This window comes from Megalobrama amblycephala, linkage group LG9 (genome assembly GCF_018812025.1).
Source record: "Megalobrama amblycephala isolate DHTTF-2021 linkage group LG9, ASM1881202v1, whole genome shotgun sequence".
NCBI classification, from domain to species: domain Eukaryota; kingdom Metazoa; phylum Chordata; class Actinopteri; order Cypriniformes; family Xenocyprididae; genus Megalobrama; species Megalobrama amblycephala.
The window spans coordinates 5,991,089-6,017,889 of record NC_063052.1 but is presented as its reverse complement, the minus strand read 5'-3'; the positions used below and the strand labels follow the sequence as shown (position 1 = coordinate 6,017,889).

General features: G+C 38.2%; 1 protein-coding gene across 3 annotated transcripts in view; it reads right to left on the bottom strand.

Moving 5' to 3' along the window:
• The window catches only part of atxn1a (ataxin 1a), a 143,437-nt gene that overhangs the window by 104,919 nt on the left and 11,717 nt on the right, over positions 1–26,801 (bottom strand). For 2 of the 3 annotated variants that reach the window (XM_048201346.1, XM_048201345.1), the window contains exon 1: positions 11,922–12,364. The exons of the other annotated variant lie outside the window; for it this stretch is intronic. The gene's annotated coding sequence lies outside the window, so the exon portion shown is untranslated. Of the gene's footprint in view, positions 1–11,921; positions 12,365–26,801 lie in introns of those variants that run through there. 3 annotated transcript variants of the gene reach the window in all.

The following is a 26,801-nucleotide window of genomic DNA, read 5'->3' as shown; positions in this document are numbered from 1 at the left end:
GGAGAATTGGTGATCCTCTGCCCATCTTGACTTCTGAGAGACACTGCCACTCTGAGAGGCTCTTTTTATACCCAATCATGTTGCCAATTGACCTAATAAGTTGTAAATTGGTCCTCCAGCTGTTCCTTATATGTACATTTAACTTTTCCGGCCTCTTATTGCTACCTGTCCCAACCTTTTTGGAATGTGTAGCTCTCATAAAATCCAAAATCCAAAAGAAGGTTTTTTGAGCTGAAACTTCACAGACACATTCTGGAGACACCAGAGACTTATATTACATCTTGTGAAAAGGGGCATAATAGGTCCCCTTTAATATTATATATTAAGATTTACATTATACCATAAATAGTATATATTTAATATTATGTATTATTATAGCATATATAGAAAATTTACAACAATCATAAACAATTTAGCAAATTAATATCCATTTTTCATACAGTACATTATAACGTTGCAAAGCTTATTCACTTTAGCATTTAACAATTTTATTAATTAATTTTTTCATTTATTTAGACAAAATATGGTAGAATTTTAACCTCAGTGCAAGGCTACATTTTTTCACTTTTATCATCTACTAGGCATAACATTTAAGTCAGATCACTCAGAAAATTAATGACACACCTCTCATAAATAAACCACATGATTTGAGATATCATGTATGTGGCACTAACATGTCACACATGAAGGCTATTTAATACTTAATACTCAGGTTCCTAACCTTAAGCATGAGCAATAGTAATAATGCCAAAAGAATACCGATATGATACAACTAACAGTCATTAAATAAGACTTATGAGATCTGTGATCTTTTCCAAATGATTTGAGAGCTGTATAATGGTAATGAACACACTCAATTGTTCTCAATGTGCCCACATTGGCAATTTACGTTTTAAGTACCTCTGGCTGACTCAGACACACATTGTTGGAGGGATTGATGGAAAAAGAAGAAAAAAACAGAGCGGTAGAGATGCGAGAGGGAGGAATGCTTGTCTGACTTGGCTGACTCCTCTGAGAGTCTCTCTGGAAAGACTTTAAGGGATAACTCCACGAAAAAAGGGGAGCGCCTCTCCCTCCAAAGTTGGCGCATCTCCACCACTCCAATGACATCACTTAAGAGGGGAAATGGGATGGAACTGGGATGGCCGTTCGCTTGTTTTATCTCAGCGTGAAGTATTTTGCTTTGCGTCAGCCTGTTTTTTCTCTTGTCCGTCTCCCCTTTGTCAAAACCACACTTTGTCTATTCAAGGCCAGCGTTAACTTCAGGAAATTCCTTCAACGTACTGTAACTGCACTAAGTACAGCTTGTAGTAAAGTCCCTGCACCCTGCCCAAAATCTCTGCATTCTTTCCACAAAATTCACCAAGGTGAGGAGTTGCTAGGGACTTCACGTCACCTGAATAATACAGCAAGCATTTTAAGGAAAGACTCTAACATGCCAAACATAACAGTGGTAAGGGTGGATTTCTGTATTCCACGGATTGTTTGTATCCATGCAGTTTTCCTGTTATTGAATTCCTCTCTCGGTGCATATCCTCCTTTGTGCTGGAAGTATTCAATCCTGATACCCACTGTGAGACCCGTGATGCTTGGAAGGTCCCACTACATCCCTCTCACCTGGCAAGGTGGAGACATCTTCCAGTATATTCCCACCTCTGGGGCCCAATCCTTTGTGACAATAGTCTTATATACTCTTTCTTCCCTACTGTGATGTATATCTGAGTGAAACGGCTTCTCGTTGTAGGGCGGGACTTGATTTTGTCCATCGGGAACTGATTGGATGGTTGTGGTTTGCTACTGCTGTGATCTCATGTGAGTGACAGGTTGCCCCACTCTCATGCCAGTAAACGCGAGCCAGACGAGGGTAAATTCAATGCTTAACATGACAGCACATGCTAGTTCAGAAACGTCCAGTTGCATTCTAAAAGTTGTAACTTCTTCCTGAGTCTCTCCATCTGTGTCCGACTCCGGTTTGAACAATGTAAGGATGAACACCGTTAGTGACAATCGTCATTTTGCCTGCGTGAGATTTTCCAGTTTTGTTGTTGTTCAGCAACTGAAGTGCGAGCTGTTAAAGCTCCACCCTCAACTCATTTGCATTTAAAGGGACACACACAAAAACGGCATGTTTTTGTTCACACCCAAATAGGAGCAAATTTGACAAGCTATAATAAATGGTCTGTGGGGTATTTTGAGCTGAAACTTCACAGACACATTCTGGGGACACCACAGACTTATATTACATCTTGTAAAAGGGGCCTTTAACTTCTTTCTTAAGAAGATTTTAGTGAATACATTCCTCATGGAATCCCTACCTTAGCCCCATCACTTTCTCTTCTGATGATCAAGCCGTCACTCCAAGGAAGTTTAATCTGTAATCCCGCCTTGTACTGCATGATACATGAGGGTAGACAGAAGTATGCTTTGCGGTTGGAGAACACTTGGTGGTCCTATTTATCTGCCTAGTTGCATCAGGAAGGATGGCATCTTGGCTCCACGAGAATTTTCTTCATTTGTGTGTTCTCTGCTTCAGGGCTTATAACATGCTGGTCAAATGGTTCCAGCTGCCCTTTGTTTATGAACTATATGCAAAACAGTTCAAAACAAGCCAAATTTATTACCATTTCAAAACGTAATACATATCAGATGGAAAGGAAGAAGCAGAGATGAGATATTCGGCTACATAATGCTCTATTATTTAGTCATTTTCATACTAAAAGAATTACTAGTGACATGAAACATGAGACTGACGGTATGGAGCCTAAAAATAGGTGGGCAATTTTGCCCTACCAAGTTCCTCATTACAAATAAGGCAATTCTAGTGCCAAACTACATAGCGAATGCCATTAAATATGAATGAAGGCCAACTGCTGGGATAAAAAGGTTGAGAGACATGAATGTACACTGCACAGAGGTCTAGCTTTGTGCAGAACCTCAATAACAGACTGATACATAATTCTTTGCTATATATGTTGAGAATGAGGCTTTTAGACTGTCATTTTCCTGAGGGCTGTTGCACAATGATGAACTGCATAACATACAACTGGGAAACCTTAAAGAGATAGTTCATCCATAAATTAAAATTTCATCACTGACATTTTCAAAATTTCATTGTCATCATTTATTCATCTTTGAGAGATTTTTAGTAGAGATTTTCCCAACACAATGAAAGTAAATGGTGACCACGACTGTCAAGGAAGATTTTTGGTCAATAAGGACATACATTTCATATATCTTTAGATATATCTTCACGCAGCAAAGATTTGCTATATAGTATATATTGCTTTACATGAAATATACTACATAGCAAATCTCAGCTGTGTGATACTTGGTCCCATTCACTTTTATTGTAAGATCAGCATGAATCATCACTTTTCTCTTCCACTGAAGAAAGAAAGTCATACAGGTTTGAATAAATGAGGGCCGAATTTTCATTTTTGGAGGACTATCCCTTTAAGGAGGCTCCAAAAGAGAGTGCTTCTTAAGGCTTTCAGAAACAGGCCTTTTCCATGACAAGCTTAGAGAGGATTTTCATCGTGTTCTAAACCAGCTGCACATGAGCGTGAAGCTTTGCTCTTCTTTGTTGCTTTCATGGTGAAAGAGTAGCATCAATAGTGGCTCTAATGTCTGGATATGCCCAGAGGGAGCACCAAGCATGCAGATATCCACACGAGAGGAGAACAGCGGCCCATAGAGGGGTCATCGATCCCCACACTGACACAGAGCCGCTACACTATTCACACTCTGCCATTCAGAACTTCAGCTATCGATTTCTTCTGAGCCCATCTTCACTACAAAGTCTCAGATCAGCTGATGCTTCACGCGCACCTGTTAAGCTGCTACTTCCAAGGTAGGCAGCAGTTATCACGTTTAAGTCGGAAACAAAATACGGAAGTAGACTAAACAAAACAAATAAACAGTAGATGACCTGATAAGCTTGTACAAGTGGATAAACATTATTGAATATGCCTGCATCACTTTCACAAAGCCTTTGATTTAATTACGCATGGTATATGAAAAAAGATTAATTTACATAAAGCACCCACAGTGTGTGAATCATAAGCTTTATATTTGTTGACCAGAACCTTGTTGTACAAAATGCATTAATACTGATATGCAGCACTGGAATCAGCAAAATCGTTCACTTCAATCTAAGGCTGCATGATATATTGAAACAAAATCAATATTGCAATATAGCTTAATGCGATTATCCAATCACAAAGGCTTTGATTTATGGTGTATCAGAGTGACTTGATTTATTTACTGTGAATCGAGCCACGCCGATATCATGAGCTACACACACACACACACGTGTGAACATAATGCCACACTTCACTGTGAAATCATATTTGTTTGCCGGGCAAACCACCAAAATTCAAGCTTGGTGGTTTAATGTTCGAAAATGCTGAAATTAGAATGTAAATATTAGTCACTATACACTATAGTTACTATATTAGTTACTATACTATACTATACTATACACTAGTAAATATTAGTTACTAGTGTACTATAAAATACATTTATTTGTATCAATTTTGTTAAATAATCGATTTTTTTATGAAATAGCACAACAGTATTATTGCAATATATTTTATATTTTGTTTAATATTTTTATTTAAAGGTGCCCTTGATTCAAAAATTTAATTTATCTTGGCATAGTTGAATAACAAGAGTTCAGTACATGGAAAAGACATACAGTGAGTCTCAAACCCCATCGCTTCCTCCTTCTTATATAAATCTCATTTGTTTAAACGACCTCCGAAGAACAGGCGAATCTCAACATAACACCGACTGTTACGTAACAGTCGGGGTGTACGCCCCAATGTTTGCATAATGCCAGCCCATGATGTTCCCAACATTATAAAAGGCATTAGACAAGGGCAGCCAGTTAACGTCTGGATCTGCACAGCCGAATCATCAGACTAGGTAAGCAAGAACAACAGCGAAAAATGGCAGATGGAGCAATAATAACTGACATAATCCACGATAGCATGATATTTTTACTGATATTTGTAAATTGTCTTTCTAAAAGTTTCGTTAGCATGTTGCTAATGTACTGTTAAATGAGGTTAAAGTTACCATCGTTTCTTACTGTATTCACGGAGACAAGAGCCGTCGCTATTTTCATTTTTTAAACACTTGCAGTCTGTATAATGCATAAACACAACTTCATTCTTTATAAATCTCTCCAACAGTGTAGCATTAGCCGTTAGCCACAGAGCATATAGCCTCAAACTCATACAGAATCAAACGTAAACATCAAAATAAATACTTTACTCACATAATTCGAAGCATGCATGCAGCATGCATGACGAACATCTTGTAAAGATCCATTTGAGGGTTATAATAGCTGTGTGAACTTTGTAAATGCGCTGTAATATAGTCGACAGCTGGTGTGGCAGGGAGCATGAGATTTAAGGGGGCGGCGCCAAGTGTAAATCAGTGCATTGTTAATGATGCCCCAAAATAGGCAGTTAAAAAAATTAATTTAAAAAAATCTATGGGGTATTTTGAGCTGAAACTTCACAGACACATTCAGGAGACACCTTAGACTTATATTACATCTTGTGAAAGAACGTTCTTGGGCACCTTTAATAAAAACCACAATAAAAAAAATCATATTTTATAGTCATAATGAATGGGTCAAAATCAGTGGAAACTAAAGTGGAAAGAGATTTTTTTAAACTCTGTCTGTTTAACTTATGGTTACTGAAATAGGTTTAAGTTGGATCTTATGAAGAGTATATACACCAAAATGTTTCAAGTATTCCCCAAATCATTAAACCATAAAAAAAAAAAAATCACTCAAAAAAGTCTTCCGAGTAAAAAGTTATTTCAGCTTTTTAAAATTATTTCATATGCAGCAACACAATTACCCCAATCATTGTAGAATAATTAATTCTTTCCAAAAATTCAAGTCATCTGGTGAAAATTCTGTATTTTTTCATTTAGCAATATAGCTTATATTGCAGGAGATTTTTTTTCCCAATATCATGCAGCCCTACTTGAATCTACTGCAGTGTTGCCTTCCACCAACTTTGATGTTGCACAACCCAGGTATCACTGAGAATTCCACCACTTCGCTTGATCATTCATATGCTTTTAACTCAAAATTACAGTATTTCTGACTTGTTAAGGCCACATGAGTCTTAAATGGGGCTTTAAAATACTTCAAAATGACTCCTGGCTGTCCAGAAGCCATATACACGAATGTTACTCTCCAAACTGTAGAGCCTGGATATGAATTCTGGAGGCTTGCATGTGATTTATTCATGCAAGTGCTTTATTTTTAACTATGCTTCTAGATGGATGAAAAGATTTATTGATGATCCTGAAGCGCCACACTTTGACAAAAAAAAATAAGAGGACCCAAATACAGCAAATAAAAAAAAAAAAAAAAAAAAAACGAAATCAGCACATCCACTGAACAATGAACAGTTTCAAGCACGTTCACGTTCATCACATTGTTCAGCTGAAAAATAAAAAGCTTCAATTCAGGCTCTAGATAAAGCCATCATGGGGAGTCTAGAGGAAGACGAGCAGCCTGCACGCTGACATCCACTCATTGGAGAAAGGAATGTTTTTCATCTGGATATCAAAAAAAGCTCTTGAGCGCTGCAGTACAAAAGCAGGTTGGGGATGTGTACTGCGCCCATGGAGGGAGAGTAAATGAATAGAGCGGAGAGATGAAAGAAAAGGGCTATAAAGGTCTGGAAACAGAATTGCTCAATCGATCCCATTCCCCTCCCATTCCTTGCCTCTTTCCCCCCCACCTCATACTCTCTCCCTGCTGTGAGACTTTGACACTGCGAAAGGACGCTGAACTCCTGTAGACTCCGTTTACACAGGGTACTAGCATCTAATCACAAGTGGACAGAGATACAGGTGTAAATGGGGTCCAAAATGTTCTGTGAACAAATCTCTCACATCACATTCAGAGGTAGTCGAAAAACACATGTGACTACATCGCATTTGTAGTGTAAACTCTAATCCGTTCTGAGGCGTCCAGGGAAGCACTGAAGGGCCGCCTACTCACCTGTCAATCAACCACTGCACTAAAACAAGGATTTTAAAGTCAACGTGAAATGAAAATCTATTTTCTTAGTGCATGTTTTTGATATTGTAAACAATTCATACATGCATGTTGCATTTTTTTAATTATTTTTGACCTCATAATTTTGAATCAAAATGTCATAATGGATCTTTGGGTGAAATTACAGACTTCTCTCTGGTGACGTATACAGGACTTCTCCATTTCGTCTGCATAAACGCTGTCCCGCTGACCACAAGCTCACATCCAGATCTGCCTCCATCCAACCAACAACAAATGTTTCACTCGGATGTACGTCGCAATAAGAAAACAAGTTCTGCTGCAACTTACATTTTACCATGACTGAGCTGTGCAGGATACAATATGATGACATGTCAGTAACATCATACTTCAATGCTTCTTGCTTGTCATGTGACTTAACATCAAATTGTCATAAAGACACAAGCACCACTGAGGTTTGATGTTAATGATGTGACACCATAACTGAATACGGGTTCTGTATGCATGTGTTGATCAATGATATGATTTGATTTGAGACTGAATAGCTCCTTAAATGTTTGTTTCCATTTTAAGCTAATTGGAAATACGTGCCCGTGACAACAAAATGATTTTTTGTTGCTTTTAGCATGTTTCGCAACACTTTCAAAGGAAATGTCCAAGAAGTGGAGCTAAAAATATGTTCAGTTTTATCTTCTATCGTGTTTGAAAATAACATACCACCAACACTAAACTCTAAACCCTTTTGTCGTGACTCATACTTCACGGGATTGTTATCGAGCGATCTGCATCATAAGTGCAATGATGTACCTAGTGAGCTACAGAGCAAGTTTACTTCATCAGAAAAGCCATTCATGTTGATCTGGTAATGTGATGCAAACATCAAAATGAATTAGTTTACAAATCATGCACTATGGTAAAAGTGTTTTGAGGTCATAATAACATAAGGAACCATGTGAAAATAAGACATTATTAATCAATAATAATGATTTGTGTGAAAGAATAAAAAAAAAAGTTGCTGGTGTTTACTTCCTCTAGTGTTCATTTCAGCTGGAAACAGCAGTGAATTGTATGTACTGGAGTTTTGCAAAAATATAGATAGAGGCATGTATGTCCAATGAGCATAGGTTGATATTGTACAAAATACAAAGACTTAAAGTTAAATGAAACCACTGGACTCCTTTTTCCAGCTTGAAACTTTTGGATCCCATTGACTTTCATTATATGAACAGCTGAAACATTATTATCTTTTGTGTTCTGCAGAATGAAGATAATTGCGATGGAATGGGTAAACTATTCCTTTAAAATACAAAGCATTCTGCACAAACATGACATGTGTGGTGATATTAAAATTTAAAAGTATATATGGAACATGCTACCAGTTGTAAACAGCAACAGATGGCCAATTTGTGATCAAATAACCAAGGTGTAAACGCAGACTCCATTAAGTATTAGATTTAAGGGACAAGACCATGGAATGTCCTCCCTCAGATTTCAATCACAGAAAAAGGTTAGAGCTCAGAGAAAGACTTGGCGTATCATTAATTTGCCTTTTATGCTGCAGAACAATGCGTCCCATGTCTTGAGTTCATGCATGCATACCTGTGAGGGAGTGTACTTCAAGAGCTTGCCTGGATAGGCCTAACTTGAGACTTATTTTCCAGCAAAGGGTGAAACCAGGTTGACTTAGGCTCCACCCCTCCAATGAGTAAACAAATTTCTTATCCAGCTGGCGCTACTCACCCATTGGCTGATACTGTCCCTGTCAATCACAGCAGAATTATGTAAGCAGTGTCTGCAGGTGGAGGTGTGTCCCTCCATATTTCACTGGCACTCGAGCGTGTCAAGTTAGCCCTGCCTGCATCTGTCACAAGCTCATTTGTGTTCATCAAACTCAACTCCATTGACACTGTGGTAGTTTGAATAGCACAGCTACTAAGGAGAAGCAAGAATGGGCACTTCATAAGTGGCAGGTGTGTGCGTGTGTAAAACCGAACAAATGAGCAGACGCACTAGTGCACTTGTGATTAGGCCATACTCTGTGTCTTAATTACTGCTCATTAGCATTTAAAAGTAAGTGGTACCGGGGACATCAGAGATTTGCTTACCGAGTTATAGCACCGAGCAATTCACCGCTGCACAAATCCCTCTGAAAAAAAAAGCATTCACTACATAATCAGAGCAGACAGCTTAGTCCCCAGGTTGCAAAGGGCAGCCCATACCGTTTGAAATGTATTACAACCAAACACAAAACAGGGGAAACACTAATCCACTCGCTCTCTGAAACAATAGAATTTTCATTAAAAGCGCTAGAATTTCTTAATCATCCAAGAGCCTTGGAAATGTACACTAATAATAAGCATGAAATCCATGCATGTGGCGGCAATACTCTGCAAAACGCAGTGAAACTGTAGCACGGTGACCCTGCAAATAATCCGCCTTTATTTATTTGAACATGCTGGTCTTTCAACATTCAATGTGAGAATTTTGCGCTCTGTAAATGTCATTTCTCACTACGGCTTTCTTCTTTCTTTGCCTGTTTATGGCCTGCAAATTCTAAAAGTGAATTAAATCTCTTCAAAAAACTGAATCACTGAATCTATTTAAACAGCCCTCTGGGGGTAACAATGTTTCCACATTAAATTTTTTGCTTCACTTTAGCTGCAAATGTCCTATAAGCTGTAAATCTGCACACAACTAAATACAAAAATGAAAGCTATATGTTGCATAGAATAGAATAGAATAGAATAGAATAGAATAGAATAGAATATGCTGCATTTGTCCTATCAGCCATAAACTTGTGCCAATAAAGTCCATTCAAAAGTGAAAGCTATTCATATATTGCATGGCATAGAATTGTATATAATATAGTATAGTATAGTATAGTATAGTATAGTATAGTATAGTATAGTATAGTATAGTATAGTATTAGTATAGTATAGTATATGGATTAAAGGATTAGTTCACTTTAAAATGAAAATTACCCCAAGATTTACTACCCTCAAGCCATCTTAGGTGTATATGACTTTCTTCTTTCTGAAGAACACAATCAGAGTTATATTAATAAATATCCTGACACATCCAAGCTTTATAATGGGAGCGAACGGGACCAACAAGTATGAAGAAAGTGCATCCATCCATTATAAACGTATTCATATGGCTCCTGGGGGTTAATAACAGCCTTCTGAAGCAATGCGTTTGAGTAAGAAAATATCCATATTTAACAAGTTATAAAGTAAAATATATAGCTTCCGCCAGACTGCCTTCTGTATTTAACTTGCGAAGAAAGTGTAATGCCTCTCGCAGTTCAAAACGCTTAGACTACGTCCTACGCCGTCCGTCTTTAACTTGTGGAAAAAGCGTAACTGACGTGACGATTGTGTTCATCAGAAAGAAGAAAGGCAAGTAAATCTTGGGGTAATTTTCATTTTAAAGTGAACTAATCCTTTAACATCTGTAAACCTGTGCACAATTATCTAAAAATGAAATTAATAAATTAAAAACGACATTTATACAATTCAGTATAGTTTAGCATACACAGTAAAGTGCAATATACATAGTATAAGCAACTGTCCCATGATGAGCCATAAACCTATATCCACAATTAGCTCAATTCAAAAGTCAAAACAATGTGTTACATACATAGTATAGTGTAGCATATCATAGTAATCTGCATTACAGTACATAAATATATGACATATGCAATGAATAGTTGCAAAGTAATCTCCATTCAAAATGGTTAAGGCCATTTGCACAATACAGTACAGTACAATACAATATAGTATGCAACTGCACAAACTCAAAGCTACATACTAATGGACAGAACTCACAATACAGTATAACGTGATATCATGATAGTGACCCTGACTAAAGACCTACTTAAGGCTGTCTTAACCAGCTGTTTACATAATCAACGCTAAATTGCACAGTTTATTTAGTAAAGCAACAAAACCCGGCACTGCATGTCGGTCACAACGCATAGAGCGCCCCATCAGCCCTGCCAACACATGAAATATACACAGCAACAGCTCATTATATAACCAGCCGGGATGAACCGAGTGACATCACGACGGGATACACTCAATGGCTGCGTCTCCAAACCTAGTAAGGCTGCCTACCTAGACAGCAGTATTGGAGTCAATTCAGAACGCGCCAAACAAACCACACTGCGTTTTATGATGCCTAAAAATAACGCTCACTAGGCATTGAAACACAGCCAGTTTGTATTAAAACACAGTGGGAGTGAAACGGAGAGAAATTTGTTGTAGCCTACTACTAGTACGGGCTATTCTCAATTAAAAAGACACGTCGTCGTGGAATAAACTGTGCACACGGGTTGAAATCGCAACTCTAGTACAGACTTACTAAAACTTCCGCGATTGTGTTTTCACATCAAAAGCCTTCCAGCAACAGTGTTGACTCAGCAGAAGTGCGCACGGATACGGCGATTGACAGTGTCTTTAAAAAGTACAGCTGACTGATCATTAATCCACCGGTAAATTGATGTTTAGAAGTCTATCTGGAGCGATGAATGGAGGCGGGGTGGCGCAGTTACTCCAGCCCCGGCGAGAGCGCTCCCTGCTCGGGCTTACAGCTCGCAAGTAACCGCCCCGCTTCCCCGTGCGCTACTTCAAAGTAGTTATATAATTTTTAATCGAGATGACAAACAGCATATCTTGTACATCTCTCCCGGTCGATCGCAGACAGGATGACATAATAATTAGTGCAAATGTCACAGTAAATATTTACAAGGGTTTTTAAATAAACGTCATACTGCTTCCTCATGCGTCTTTTAGTTCCCAGCCATTTTTCCCAGATCGCAAGCAAACCCAAAAGCCAGTTTTGAGCTGGTTAAATAAATGCATGGACTTACTGTACGGTATAACGGGCAGGGAAGCGGGAGGCTCTCCGTGTTGCCAGGGCTCCGTGCGTTCTCGCGCACTACCGGTGGAATCGTCTCCCCTCCGCTCGTACAATGATGTCTGCTGCAGCCCGAGCTAATAGCTCTATCTCTCCGTGCCCCCACCTCCAGCGAGTGAGTGAGTGAGTGAGTGTGTGTGTTTGACGGAGGGAGTGAGTGTGTGGAGGCGTGCGTAAGAGTGTGTGAATGTGTAATCCAAATATGGAGCAGTTGGCCGGCCCAGTTAAAAAGAAGGGGTGGGAGGTTGTTCCATTAAAAAGTATAGAAAAACATAATGACGTTTGTGGCTCCATGAACAAATCGTATTTTAGATTTTTTAAACGTTTTTAGAGTTTAATGTTACAGGTCAATGAGTTTCTCTAATCTAAATGGCGTTCCGATTGTACAACAACACTGTGAAGTTGCACTACATGTTCAGTTCGCTCAGAACAGGGAACGGGAAATTGAAACGCTGAGCCATGAATCTCTGTCACTCCGCTCCACTTAAAGTGATCCAGACCGGCTTTTAGCATGTGCGTTAATATGCAAAGCTAGACGCTGTGGCTTCTTGTGGAACTTTGTCAGCGATAGATATTAGAAGAAATGTACAAAATGGTCGATTTTTGAGTGAAATGTAAATTGCTCGATATTAATTTCTTTCTTATATTACTTATGAAGCAATATAACAAAAACATCACAAATATCAGCATGTCTGTAGTTACCTGTGGCCTTGTGTAATTATATAAATAACTGAATTCAGTTGCCAACTATTTTCAAAGGAAGTAGCTAAAGCCTGCCCATAAAGTCGCTAAATGTCGCTAGATGACGCCATGCGTCAATTTGCATATTTGTGACATCATCACATCATACTTGCATTCTGCCTGCCTAATGTTTTCTCTCCTAATCCATGCTCACATACTGTATTTTAATATAATATAATATAATATAATATAATATAATATAGCTGGATGTCCAATAAAGCTGTATATATATATATATATATATATATATATATATATATATATATATATATATATATATATATATATATATACACTTTTTGTGAGGTATGTCCAAAAAGTCACTAGATTTGTCATTAGGCGCTTTAAAAAGTTGCTAGATTCGACTTTTTTGATAAAAAGGCACTAAAGGGGTCTGAAAAGTCGCTAAGTTGGCAACACTGACTGAATTATCCAAATGAAACCAGTTCAGCCCAAACAAACCTGCAGCTGATTTCATTGGTCAACTTCATCACTCAGTCAACTGTCAAGAAAAGCAGTTGCCCATTGGCCTCTGACCATCATGGCCTTCTAATCATCCCCATACACTGATTGACTTCATCACTCTGTCTCCTCTGCACCAATAAGCTGGTGTGTGGTGGGCGTTCTGGCCCAATATGGCTGCCGTCGCATCATCCAGGTGGATGCTGCACATTGGTGGTGGTCGAGGAGATTCCCCCTTCAATATGTAAAGCGCTTTGAGTGTCCAGAAAAGCACTATATAATTGTAAGGAATTATTATTATTATTAAAAGTTCTGGTTTCATGGATTCGTGGTGCAGGTATGACGTAAGAACCCGGAAGACTAATTTGCCAATGGTTCCTTTGAGATTTTCCTAGGAGGGTTTTCAATTTATGAGTAAAACAAAGCCTGTGATAAACATAACTTGACAATAATTTGACATTTTTTTCTACAACGTACACTGGACACACTACACTGTACGTTTTACTTAATAAAAACGTAGCTACATTTTTAAAAGATGAACATAACTGCTTCAAAAATCTAAATTGATGGATCGTTTGATTAATATGGTTTGCTATTGCGGTGATCTCATGTGAGTGACAGGTTGTCCCGCCCCGTGCCAGTAAACGCATCATCAGAGAAGACATGTTGCTGCAAGTTATTTTGATTAAAGATGACATGAAATAAAAAAATGAAATGCATGGATAAATCATTTATAATACTGAAATATTTCATTTAAAAAAAAACAAGAATTGTCCATTTTGATTTCATGGTGACTTTAAGGTTAGGCTTTAGCATTGTGTAGTCAATCATCACTGTAATTGACATGACCACAGAAATCTTTAGTATCGGCTGTGGGGCGGGGTTTGCACTTAACTGGTTTGGGGGGGGGGGGATTCCATATTATCCACTTATTTGAAATGCGGAAGTAAGCTATTTCCTGTGAATGTGCAAGACTTCCGATTCATTAGCCACTATAGGAAAATACTTAAAAGAATAATGAAGTGAGGTAAACGATAAAACTGTTTTCGCCACAAACTAGTGTGTTTTTGATTACGATAATAAATTAAAATAATGTGATAATAAATACCAGTTTACAACATGAAGTGACTAAATAACAGCAAAAATAACTGGAAGCAGCTGACACTGGAAGCCTCGCACGTTCAAGTTGAAATGGCCAAGCCCCTGTAAATACTGAATTAAATAGCCATATTAAACTAATTTTCTGTTCTGCTTGAATAGAACATTCTGTTTCAGCTGGAAAACACAATTCAGATACGCATGATTATTGTTAATTTTGCTAAGACATACCAGTTTAAGTAACAATGGTAATCTGTAATATTTTCTTTGAAAATTTACTCTTGCAATTTAAACCCCATTATGAAGGTGAATAGAATTAGACTAAATGTTAAACGCATGCACTCACATACACAGACATATTGTGGTCAGCGTTTGGGAAGGGACTTTCCAGAAGAGTTTGCTCCTGTGTTTCTATGGAGACTATAACATACCCATCCTCCACCCTGAAATACATCAGCATATCTGCACTATTATTTAAGAGTTTTAGCTCACAGCATTTGGTCAAGAAGTTTTGATTGTTCAAAACCTATAAATACAACATTTGAAAACGTCGCCAAAACAATCAGATCTTTAGGAATTACAAAAGTGCTCACTTTAAAAAAAAAAACCACAATACAAACCAATATGATTTTCTTTCTTATGTGAAACACAAAAGGTACATTTCTGAAGAATATGATGACTGCTTTTTCAGTATAATGAAAGTGAACTGGGTTTATCAATTCCCAAAAAATGACAAAAAAGCAGTATTACAAAAGTACAAAAATAAGTTTGTGAGAGGAACAGACTGAAATTTAAGTGGTTATTTACTGATAATCATCTGCACTGAAGCACTGGTGCATTATCACAAAACGACATTGGTTCTTATGCATCTTATGACCAACCGAGGGCTGTCAAAATTAACGCATTTTCAGTTTTAAATCTGCATTAAAATATATAACGCAAATAATGCATCATCAGTTTTTTGTCATCCTTTAGCTAGCGTTTAGCAAAGCATAGTCTTAAATGACCGTAAAGAGCAGTGACAACATCGGATGTGTCAGATCTTAAAGTGACAGCAGCCTAATAAACCTGCTGCTGTGAAGTTTGTCATTACTGTTTATCAAAGAACAAAAGACAAAGAGAAAATCACTCACTGCTCTTGACTGAATAACTTTTGTAGCTTTAATAAGGATTAATCTATATTTCATTTATAATTTATGCAGTGAAGACTGTGAAGTGTTTGATAACTTTATCCTATATATTATATATATTATAATAAATATTATAATTTCTATATATTTCCTACCTGTTAGATCAAATATTTAAAATATTCTGTCTTTATGTTGTTTCTTCATTAATTTGTAGATTAAATGTGAAATTATTGTAATATAAAAATGTATTAAAAACTTTAATGTTAGAATGTGATTAATCATGATTAATTGGTTTTTTTAATTGATTAACAGCACTAGACCAAACATTTAGTGTCTAATAAGCTACAGAGAGGTGAATAACAACGTAAACTTACAGTAAATTTGTTAATCACACAAATATCCTTCAAAATACTTGGAATATAGTGTGCAAAAGTCATATAAAGTGCATTTTGATAGCCCCTTGTCACTTTTATTAGTAAGTAAATAATGAGTAGGTCTGGGGCAATACATCGATTCTCGATACAAAGAATCTGGAGCCATTCTGATATTTTCCGATGCATCGCGATTCTCTCTCACATCGATTCTGAGCTTAGTTTTTAACAGCAGATGGCACTACGTGCTTTAGAAACACCCGTACTCTGCTTGCTTGCTTCCAGTTTCTTTACACACACCACTTAAACCTAAAATAATCATTCATAAAGTTCGAAAAGGTTGAAGCGAATTACAAGGGTGTTTACATAAATGCATTCTGAGCCGAGGTGCAAGTATATTTAACTACCTACATGAGTCAGCCGAACATACGATCGCTGTCCAGCACTCTTCATCGTGAGCATTTGAGAATGAGGTTAAAAACTAGCCTAGAGCACCATCTGCTGTTAAAACTAGGCTCAGAATTGATTAGAGAGAGAAAATATCAGAAATGATCCAGAATCATTGTATCACAAATTGAGATTCAATGTATTGTCCTTCACAATCTTCCTCAGAGTTCACGCTTTCACTCGCTTCATTGCTGGCTCGAGGGAAGTGCGCATATCAGCCGCAAAGGGGACGCTCGAGAGCACCCTTCTGAAACCTAAAATGACAAATGGGACACCCTACGGTCTTGTATAAACTTTGCAATTTGGGACAGGGCCAAAGACTGTTGCTAAGGATAAGAGTGAGCGTATGTGCATGTGTGCATGAGTGAGTGGCAAGGCCGCTCTCTGTGGATGGGCTATTGATCTTCTGTAAGGAGGGCATGTTTTAGGCCTTTCCCTGTGGGCCTGCTGCTGTTTACACTTAGAGCCCTAATGATCAGCCACTGCTTCTCCAACCCACATCCACATACTAGATCACACAATAATACACCGCCTGCCAAAAAACACATGCAGCATTATTCAATATGAAAATGAGGGATGATGGAGTTGCGGCAGCATTTTAACATATCACTTTCTCTAAATACCGACAGACTGAGTTGTCTGTACCTGTTTTCGCACCACACCCAAGCACTGAGACTATCTGCCTGTCAAATCCACAGCACAGTGTGCACAGCACTCCTTCCACTGGCATGTCAGATGTTCATCTGTATATCAGCTACGCACTTTATGCCAGTCCTCTCTCCGCCTGCAAGCACAGTCACGCTCGGTGGGCATCTTGTCAAGTTATATTCGCTATGATGGAAGGACGTGTTGATTCCCATACCTTATTTCTGCTTTATTATCGCAGCCACAGCTGTCTTGAAGTTGAATAGAGTTTGGGTTGTCTGAGGAAGAATGTGTGCAGACTATGGGAAATGAAAGAGGGTTGTTTCTAAATGGGTTTCATCAAGATGTCTGCCCTCTGCTGGTCACAGAAAGAGATTGCCATGCAAGGTCTATAAAATAAGTGATTTTCAAAAAAAAAAAAAAAATTGTGAAATGTGAGAGGTGGGTCAATGAGGAAAAAAAGTGTTACAACAAAGAAAAGGAATAATCTTTTAAAAATCTATTTTGTAGAAATGTACTAATTTTGACAAATTATAACATATTTGCCATAAACCATTTATACATGTGAGTAGACACATCTTTTGTTTTTACTTTTAAATATATTTTTCAATGTAAAATGGCAGACATTAACATAAAATAGAATAGAATAGAGTTTTACACTATGTTCAATACTTAAGTTTATGGGTTTTTTTCACTAACCCAAAGTATGAAAATGACAATTTCTCATACTTTAGCAAAGAACACTTGCTTAGCAAACATAAGTTATTACACATAATAATAATAATATAGCATAAAAACAGTGATTGATGTCTTTTTCATGATAGTTCCTGCAATACTTGATGGCTTATCTTTCTGCTGTATGTTGAGAGAACTTTATATTAGAAGACGTTGATCTTAAGCTTTTAGCAAACAGAAACTGCCCACACGAGTCTCTCTAAATTAGATTCATCTGTTGTACAAACTTGACAGTGAAAATGTTCCCTTATCAGCCCTCACTCTCTATCTCTCACTAAGCTCCTTATGAGTTTCCACTGTAATAATAATTTATTGAATGTGAGATTGTCATGTTGTGATAGTGGATAATACATCACTAAATCAAACCTCTTCTGCATTTTTCACAGTGCTGCGCATACACGTTTCAATATGTGCTGGACTTCAGAGAACGTCTGTGTGGATGATCTCTGTACTTGTTCAACATAAGCATTTGTAAGCTGTAAACAAGAGAACAAATGTATGTGTGGGTGTTTGCTATTGCACACTCTTCTCTAAGTTTATTTTACACTTAAATGAACTCAACAAATAAAGAGTGCTAAGGGATTTATCTTGAGCAATATTCTTACATCTACAGCCAGAACACTCTCTCCTCTGATCTTTAGTATAAACGCTTGGTCCGCCTATATAAACAACTGTTGCTTAAATCATACTAAAAAACAGCTTAAGAGTTTTCAATTTATTACATATTAAAGTGTGGATTTAGTTGTGTGTTTATAGCTATCTTGACACTGTATTATGACATCTGTTTGTGTTTGTAATAAATTTAAAGTTCATATTCATGTCATATGAAGGGTGGTCTACATTTGCAGACGTTATTGCAGTGTTTCCCATCGGTTCGACAAATAGGCCTACAGAATCTGTTATTTTATAACTATATTTCATTTGATACTGGTTTGACTGATATTTGACTGGACAAAAATAGGATAGTTGTTTAGAAGTGTGAGGGGAAAAAACTGCTGCAGAATCATCAGTTTTAAAGTATTTATATGTTTTGGGGGTGTTTCCTTTTATATGTAAATATATATATATATTTTTTTTTAAAGAGGCCATATAGGCCTTTTTACAGAGTCTTGATTTTGTTTTTGTGGTGTACTAGCATAGGTTTTTGTGCTTGAATGTTCAAAAAAAATGTGTTGCAATTGTTGCAGCACCTCTCTTCCCAGTCTGTCTGTTTATTTCCTGTCTCTATGAAGCCCCTCCTGTTGAAAAGCGCAATGTGTTCTGATTGGTCAGCTGGATCGGTGTGTTGTGATTGGTCAACCTCTTTAAAGGGATACTCCACCGTTTTTTCATATTAAACTATGTTATTCCCTTAACTAAGACGAGTTGATACATACCTCTCTCGTCTCAGTGCGTGCACTAAATCGCTCTGTCTTGCGGCGAAACTTTGTTAGCACTTAGCTTAGCCCAGTTCATTCAATAGGGGCCAAGCAGAGAAGCTACCAAACACCTCCACGTTTTCCCTATTTAAATACAGTTACTCGAGTAGTGTAACTCGACCTAGGACGGTGACACAAAACAAAACGTTGCGCTTTTCTAAGCGTGTAAAATGGATAACTATATTGTATGGCGGAATACCATAGCAATTGCTCTGGAGCACTTTGACTTGGCGCAGTAATATCTTCACTCGTGAAAAGTCCTCTCACCGGCCCCCGCTCCCTCTCCTCCTCCCTCTCATTTCCGTCAATAGAACCAACGTGACTTTTACCACCTGTGCTATTAGCAAACTGCAAGATATCATTTGCAATGGCGGACTTTGTAGATGATTATGACTTGTTTGTAGCGGACCCAGAGCCATATCTGTTTGAACCCGAGTACACGGAGGAGGAATTAGCTCTTATGGACCGTGAGAGGGAAAAAAGATACGAACCAGAACAGACCGGAGCCGGCGAAAGAACACGGGCAAACAGCAATTGGTGGTGCAAGTGTGACTGTTGCGAACAGCAACGGTGTTTTTGGATTCTTGTTCAAAGCAGCTAACCAAGCTCTCCGCTGTATGTGGTGAGTTGGAATTCTGTGAAACATGACGGCACTATATACCTTCTCCTTGTTATCACAACCCTTTACGATGCACGTTATAACCATGATTGTCCACAAACTATCTTCCTACAACCTGATACTTCGTCAACTCTGCTCAAACTATTACTACTGGTGCAGGTCACGTTGGTTCTATTGATGGAAATGAGAGAGAGCGGGGGCCGGTGAGAGGACTTTTCACGAGTGAAGATATTACTGCGCCAAGTCAAAGTGCTCCCGAGCACTTGCTATGGTATTCCGCCACTAAATAGTTATCCATTTTACACGCTTAGAAAAGCGCAACGTTTTGTTTTGTGTCACCGTCCTAGGTCGAGTTACACTACTCGAGTAACTGTATTTAAATAGGGAAAACGTGGAAGTGTTTGGTAGCTTCTCTGCTTGGCCCCTATTGAATGAACTGGGCTAAGCTAAGTGCTAACAAAGTTTCGCCGCAAGACAGAGCGATTTAGTGCACACACTGAGACGAGAGAGGTATGTATCAACTCGTCTTAGTTAAGGGAATAACATAGTTTAATATGAAAAAACGGTGGAGTATCCCTTTAAGCATGTATCAGAAATGCCACACCCCTTTCCATAACTTACCATCACTTTTTATGCGCACGCGATGGTCAGTGTACTGTGCACTTGATGCGAATTTCGTCATCAGAAGAGTATGCGCCTACTGTACGCGCACCGCGGATATTTGAAAAAAGGCTGATTTATTACGCCGTAGCTATAGCGTAGGCTGTGTATAGCACATGTATCCTGATGTGCATCGCATGTGGATCGCAAGCACTGTGATTGGTCTGCTAGAACCCCTCCCTCACGTAAAAAAAAACCTTTCGCCGAGAAGAGCGAACGTTTTCAACTTCCAAAGGAATGAAAAAATTCCACGCGGCTGTCAAGCTGCAACAAAGGTCTTTGCCTATTTGCCGCCATCACTGCTGAAGCTTCTCTGACAATGTACATGGCAAGCTGCTTCTTCTTCGGCTTTTGCCTTGATACCAAAGTCCCTTTCAAGGAAAGTCAGGTCACTCGGCGGCCATATTTGCAACACCTCCAGGCAGCTATTTCGGGCATCCAAGACCAAGTGCTATCTATTTGAATGGGGGAATCCTGAAATCTCAAAAACTGCTTGGTGAACTCACAATTAAATAACATTTCAAATCAGCAACAACATCTGACATAAACTGTCCCATAAATGTTGTTTCTTATGCTCAAATAGCAAAAAAACTTATTTTTCAGGCTACATGAGCCAATGCGCATGTGCAGTCCTAAGCGCGAGTCTCAGGTTTCAATGGGAACCAGAGCTTCTAATGGCAGCTGCAGTGACGCAATGACTTTATCAATAGTGATTGGCTCTTTTATTTAGTATTCTGCCACATTGCGCATTGCAGTTTCTCCAATTCATAACTAATAGTAGTTAACCGTCTTTGTCATCTATTGTCTTTGTTGATACTCAACATGACCGCACAGACACTGCCTACTAGCGATCTGCGTGTTGCACGTCGACTCGGACACGATGCAGAAGTAAAAATGAAAACCGACACATAGCCTGTGGTACAGAGGCTCCGGCATAGGTCCGACGAAGTATAAATCAGCCTTAACCGCGCACACTTATAAGTGCAGGTTGCCACATGCACATTAATTTTTTGCAATAATTAGTTTATCCACAAGGTGGCAACCGTGCCCTGGGGGCGTCGATTCACAAGGTAGTCAAAGAAAAACTGCATAAACAGAACAGACCGGAACGCATGCAAGCTACAGCGACAATGGAGGCCTACATAGACGAGAGATTGTGCAAAGAGGTTAGAAAGTACCTTCATTTGTACAACTCTAGCATGAAAGAATACGAAGATATTTACATGGGTTGTAACTCGTGGCGAGAGATTTCTCAAAACTGTGCATACGTTGAAAGCCTGTGTATGTGTACGAGTCAAATGAAGTATACTTTGCAAGGATGTGCATTTGACTGTGTGCGTTCGCTAGCGTACGCGTAAAAATACGAAGTATACCCAGGGCTTGACGCAACTCAACCAGGCCTTACCACAAACTACTCCCAACTTCTTTTTTTTTGCACATGCCTTGGGCAGGAATTCTTTAAATGAGGAATATTGTGACGTGTAAGAAACATTCCTTAGTGAATGTGTATATATAAGTGTGTGTGTGTTTTACATATATGTATTTATTTTGAAGTCATAAATAACAAAGCAAAATTGATAGTTGGGTATCACTGCTTACTGCAGCTGATATACGAGGTATTCAGTCACTGGTGTGACAAGAGCAGGCAGGCAGGCACAGACAAAGCCGGGAATTCTCCAGCGGATATTTATCAGATGACAGTGTAGTGTAAACCTCAGCATGGCATGCTGTTTCACATTAGCATTTCACATCCCTATCATTCTCAGCATTCCATGTGGCGTAGATCTGTACGCTTTGTTGTGGAACATACATTCAGCTTTTACATGCCATGAATTTGAAGCTACACATGGTTCTGAAGCAGCTACAAGAAATAGTTCTCAGATTAGACATGTAGAGTGCTATTATCAGGCTATTAACCACCCAATTTAATCAATGTGTTGGACACAGACCGGTTAACGCTAATCTTGGTATGCCTAATGTGATCTTTAGAAAATTTTGCCTTAATTAGTGGTTGGAAAATCCATGAGAACATGCCGAGTCAGGGAGAAATCTTGCCTCTCTCTGTCACAGAGCCAGATAGAGTGAGCAAGCGACAACATCTGAATAATGCATAACTCAACAGATCAAAGGTAACTCATCTTCCACTTATACCACATTCAGCAACACAAGGCAGGAATAACAGTGAGAAACCCAGGAGCTACAGACAATAAAACCCCCTTTGGAGTTTTCTCTCTCCTTTGAGACTACGAGGAGCTCTTCAGATGGATGGTAAATGCCCCAAAAGAAACTGCACATGGAAATGAGGCTGGCTGAGGAACCTTGCCATTCCAACAGTATACTCAAATCAATGGGTCTAAGTGATTAGAGAGATAACACTGATGTATCTTCAGGATCTATAGTTCCTGAAACAGAAGTGACGTGACTCTGAGAGTAATCAGTACGTTACTTCTGACTTTAGTATGTACTAATTAGTTAGAGCTTGAAATTCAGTTGAACCATTTCTCATTATGTTGGCTTATATACAGTACACTGGATACATTATTTTACCAAATAACTGCAATTGCAGTTGTAATTTGAGTTAAACCCTATAAAGCCTAATGTATCATATTTGATACACAAAATTCTAAGGCCTCCAAATTATCAACATGATCAAAACTTTGCTGAAAAACCTGTTGTACTACATGCCCTCTGATTAGTTCAAACTTTTTAGCAAGTAAAAGGCCTTTTAGTGTAATTCTAAAATTGTCCCCCTTCAGGTTGTGGTTCACATGACTTTTTGCTGTGAAATCTTTACTGGTTTCAATAAGGTAAGCATAAGAATATCTGTTCTATTTTTTCAAGATGAACATTTACTGGACGGAAGCACCTTATGTTTATTTGATTATCCATACATATAATGTTAAAATGTGAAGTTCAATTATGATACATCAGGGTTTTGAGGAATGTTTATTTGTATTTCTCAATAATAATCAATGAATTGCATTGCATTCTGTTTTGCCACCTACAAAACAAATTACAGACAATTATCATAAGTACTTAAATTTAAATATCATCTTACTAAGATGACATATTATATGTGTTATTGTTACGAGCTATCAGAATTTCATCTTACTTTTTGGCCATATAAATAACAACATCTGCACCAAATTAGGGATCCAACTGCATATTTTTGCTCAGTTTGCTCCTCTGAATAAAATCGAGTTTTTATCCTCCTCAAGTGTGAGCTCCATATTCACGAGTCGTAAAAACCTGTTGTATCAAATATGATAATTTAACAAAAAAACATATATGCACACTTTTTTATTTTTATATTTAAAAATATATATATTCTGTCTAAAGGTCCAATATACTATTCCATTAAAAAACAAACAAAACAAAAAAAACTTTAAAATATTTAACAGACAGATGAAATGTGGTGGATCAACACATCATTTCCCAGAATGTCATTACCTGTTTTAATTAAGTAGCTTCCACTTCCTGCCATTCCAATTCAAACTCCAATTCAACTTCAAATTCACATTATTGAATTGAATGGGAACCAGTTCTTAAATTCTGAATTTTGTCCAACCCTGCTGTTATTGGTCCAAGGGTCTCATGTCTCATGTGTCTTCACACAACATTGTTTTCAACTAAAACATAAAACTTTTTATGCATTTTGGCAGTTCATTTACTTCAGTTCAGTTCATTTTTTGGGGGCCTGAAGACACAAACTTTTGGGTTGCAAAGTGCAAGTTTTTGAAAACTATACCGGTATCGTCTCTGTGTAAACTATAACAACGAGAATTTGTGAAAACGGTAACGTCATGTGCATGCACATTACATGTTCAGTCTATAGGTGTATAGTGTTTCTTCACAAAGTGACCTCGCCAACTACTGGCCTGGCAGCATAACACAGTGTTTTCGCGATCCGTGTGAACGGGGACGTTTTGACAATGTTGTCGTCTGTACATGAAAAATGCAAAGAAAAAACTTTCCCATTTTTATTAGTACTTCGTTGTTGTGTAAACCAGTGGTCTCAAACTCAATTCCTGGAGGGCCACAGCTCTGCACAGTTTTGCTCCAACCCTAATCAAACACACCTGATCCAGCTAATCACGGTCTTCAGGATTACTAGAAACTTCCAAGCAGGTGTGAGTTGGAGCTGGTTGGAGCTAAACTGTGCTGTGGATTCAAAGAGCTGTGGCCCTCCAGGAATTGAGTTTGAGACCACTGGTGTAAACGTACCCTAGTTTGCACAGAAATATTGGCTATCCATTCGGATAATAGAGCTTGGTGACATCAACTGAAAAGGAAAATCATTATCGAAGCAGAGGAAGTTACTACATTTTGCACTGATGAATCATGCACTCTAATACCAGCGATCAGTTCTGACTATGCAAACTTTAATCTCAGACAGCTCAGTTATATGCTTGTGTTCGGAACATGAGAAAGAGCCAGAAAAAGCGAGTAAAAAGCCGAGGTAGTGAGAGAGAAAGCCGTTGGTTAAATATTGACACATGGAGAGAGCAGCCCTGAAGATACATTAACCCCCTGTCACTTACTTGCTCACATGCATTGATATACACGCAGTGACATCAGCACGCTACAGCATGCAGAGTGTGTTCCTGTGAAAGAGGGGTCGATCTAGGGGTGGCTGAATTATGGATGAGAGGAACAGCGAACAAAATGGGAAACAGCTTTAGCAGTGGCTGCTGTAAACTGTGGTGGACCAGAGGTGGACTCGAGTCAATGGGGTTTATGAGCTGAACTGTATGGTGGGAATTTCAAGGGAAAAGTAAGATGCATACATGCATCACGTGGCACAAACTATTGATATACCGGAATCAGTTATAAATTCAGGGTTAATGTGTCTGTAGATCAGTGGTTCTCAACCAAGGGGCCGGGACTCACTAGGAGGCCTTAGCACACTTCCAAGGATGCTGCAAGATGGATTAGTTCACTTTAAAGGGTTAGTTCACCCAAAAATGAAAATTCTGTAATTTATTACTTACCCTCATGCCGTTCCACACCCGTAAGACCTTTGTAAATCTTGGGAACACAAATTAAGATATTTTTGTTGAAATCCGATGGCTATGTGAGGCCTGCATAGGGAGCAATGACATTTCCTCTCTCCAGATCCATAAAGGTACTAAAAACATATTTAAATCAGTTCATGTGAGTACAGTGGTTCAATATTAATATTATAAAGCAACGAGAATATTTTTGGTGTGCCAAAAAAACAAAATAATGACTTATTTAGTGATGGCCAATTTCAAAACACTGCTTCAGGAAGCATCGGAGCAAAAATTAATCAGTGTATCGAATCTGCTGTTCGGAGTGCCAAAGTCATGTGATTTCAGCTGTTGGCAGTTTGACGCGCAATCTGAATCATGATTCGATACACTGATTCATTTGTGCTCCGATGCTTCATGAAGCATTGTTTTGAAATCGGCCATCAATAAATAAGTCGTTATTTTGTTTTTTTGGCGCACCAAAAATATTCTCGTCGCTTTATAATATTAATATTGAACCACTGTACTCACATGAACCGATTTAAATATGTTTTTAGTACCTTTATGGATCTTGAGAGAGGAAGTGTCATTGCTCCCTATGGAGGCCTCACGGAGCCATCGGATTTCAACTAAAATATCTTAATTTGTGTTCCGAAGATTAACGAAGGTCTTACGGGTGTGGAACGGCATGAGGGCGAGTAATAAATGACATTATTTTCATTTTTGGGTGAACTAACCCTTTAAAATGAAAATTACACCAAGATTTACTCACTCTAAAGCCATCCTAGGTATGTTTGACTTTCTTCTTTCTGATGAACACAATCTGAGATATATTAATGAATATCCTGATGCATCCAAGCTTTATAATGACAGTGAACGGGACCAATGAGTTTGAAGCTCAAGAAAGTGCATCCATCCATCATAAACCTACTCCACGAGGCTCTGGAGGGTTAATAAAGGTGTTTGTGTAAGAAAAATATCCATATTTAACAAGTTATAAAGTAAAATATATAGCTTCCGCCAGACCACCTTCCGTATTCAACTTAAGAAAAAACTTTCCGTAAGTTGAATAGGAAAGGCGTTTTGACCTGCAAGAGGTGTTATACTTTCTTCTTAAGTTGAATACAGTCTGGCTGAAGCTAGATATTTTACTTTATAACTTGTTAAATATGGATATTTAAGGGAAAATATTATTTCAAATGATCAAGAAACACATAATTCCAAGGCCGGCTGAAACATGCTGATTTCTACAAAGCCCCTCCTTCCGAAAAAGCCCAGAATGCACTGATTGGCCAGCTGACCCAGTGTGTCTGTTAGATAGAATAAATCCCTTTGTGGGAGACTGAGCTTTCTAACTTTGCAGATCTTATACAAACAGATTTACATTACACACTAAAGGAAGAGTAAAATATTATATAATATTTAATATATTATATGAAAAACTATTTTAGAATTATATATATTATATAATATTATAGCATTATATGACCCCTATAAATAAGTCAGTGGGATTGAA